This window comes from Schistocerca nitens, chromosome 7 (genome assembly GCF_023898315.1).
Source record: "Schistocerca nitens isolate TAMUIC-IGC-003100 chromosome 7, iqSchNite1.1, whole genome shotgun sequence".
In the NCBI taxonomy this organism is placed as follows: domain Eukaryota; kingdom Metazoa; phylum Arthropoda; class Insecta; order Orthoptera; family Acrididae; genus Schistocerca; species Schistocerca nitens.
Genome location: NC_064620.1, coordinates 307,101,878 through 307,103,144, shown reverse-complemented (window position 1 = coordinate 307,103,144; position 1,267 = coordinate 307,101,878). Strand labels below are relative to the sequence as shown.

At 53.3% G+C, this 1,267-nt stretch overlaps 1 non-coding gene across 1 annotated transcript in view; it reads right to left on the bottom strand.

The window, feature by feature from the left end:
• Positions 1–1,054, bottom strand: part of LOC126196925 (small subunit ribosomal RNA) — a 1,909-nt gene extending 855 nt beyond the window's left edge. Inside the window, exon 1 of the ribosomal RNA XR_007539349.1 lies at positions 1–1,054. This exon is cut by the window's left edge and continues 855 nt beyond it. This is a non-coding gene — a ribosomal RNA (small subunit ribosomal RNA).
• Positions 1,055–1,267: the final 213 nt, after the last annotated feature.

The following is a 1,267-nucleotide window of genomic DNA, read 5'->3' as shown; positions in this document are numbered from 1 at the left end:
ATACTTGGCAAATGCTTTCGCTTCTGTTCGTCTTGCGACGATCCAAGAATTTCACCTCTAACGTCGCAATACGAATGCCCCCGCCTGTCCCTATTAATCATTACCTCGGGTTCCGAAAACCAACAAAATAGAACCGAGGTCCTATTCCATTATTCCATGCACACAGTATTCAGGCGGGCTTGCCTGCTTTAAGCACTCTAATTTGTTCAAAGTAAACGTGCCGGCCCACCGAGACACTCAATAAAGAGCACCCTGGTAGGATTTCAACGGGGTCCGCCTCGGGACGCACGAGCACGCACGAGGCGGTCGCACGCCTTCGGCTCGCCCCACCGGCAGGACGTCCCACGATACATGCCAGTTAAACACCGACGGGCGGTGAACCAACAGCGTGGGACACAAATCCAACTACGAGCTTTTTAACCGCAACAACTTTAATATACGCTATTGGAGCTGGAATTACCGCGGCTGCTGGCACCAGACTTGCCCTCCAATAGATACTCGTTAAAGGATTTAAAGTGTACTCATTCCGATTACGGGGCCTCGGATGAGTCCCGTATCGTTATTTTTCGTCACTACCTCCCCGTGCCGGGAGTGGGTAATTTGCGCGCCTGCTGCCTTCCTTGGATGTGGTAGCCGTTTCTCAGGCTCCCTCTCCGGAATCGAACCCTGATTCCCCGTTACCCGTTACAACCATGGTAGGCGCAGAACCTACCATCGACAGTTGATAAGGCAGACATTTGAAAGATGCGTCGCCGGTACGAAGACCGTGCGATCAGCCCAAAGTTATTCAGAGTCACCAAGGCAAACGGACCGGACGAGCCGACCGATTGGTTTTGATCTAATAAAAGCGTCCCTTCCATCTCTGGTCGGGACTCTGTTTGCATGTATTAGCTCTAGAATTACCACAGTTATCCAAGTAACGTGGGTACGATCTAAGGAACCATAACTGATTTAATGAGCCATTCGCGGTTTCACCTTAATGCGGCTTGTACTGAGACATGCATGGCTTAATCTTTGAGACAAGCATATGACTACTGGCAGGATCAACCAGGGAGCTGCGTCAACTAGAGCTGAGCAGCCGGCCGCCCGGGAGTGTGTCCCGGGGGCCCGCGCGAACACGCAAGCGTCCGCTCAATTATTCTGCAAACAGGAGGAGGCTGGGCTCCCCTGCACGATACACCTCGAAACCCTCTCAGGTCCCGGCGGCGCGCAGCGCCGTCCTAAGTACTTGGTCGGGTTCGAGAGAGGCGCAATCGCCCGGAGATAG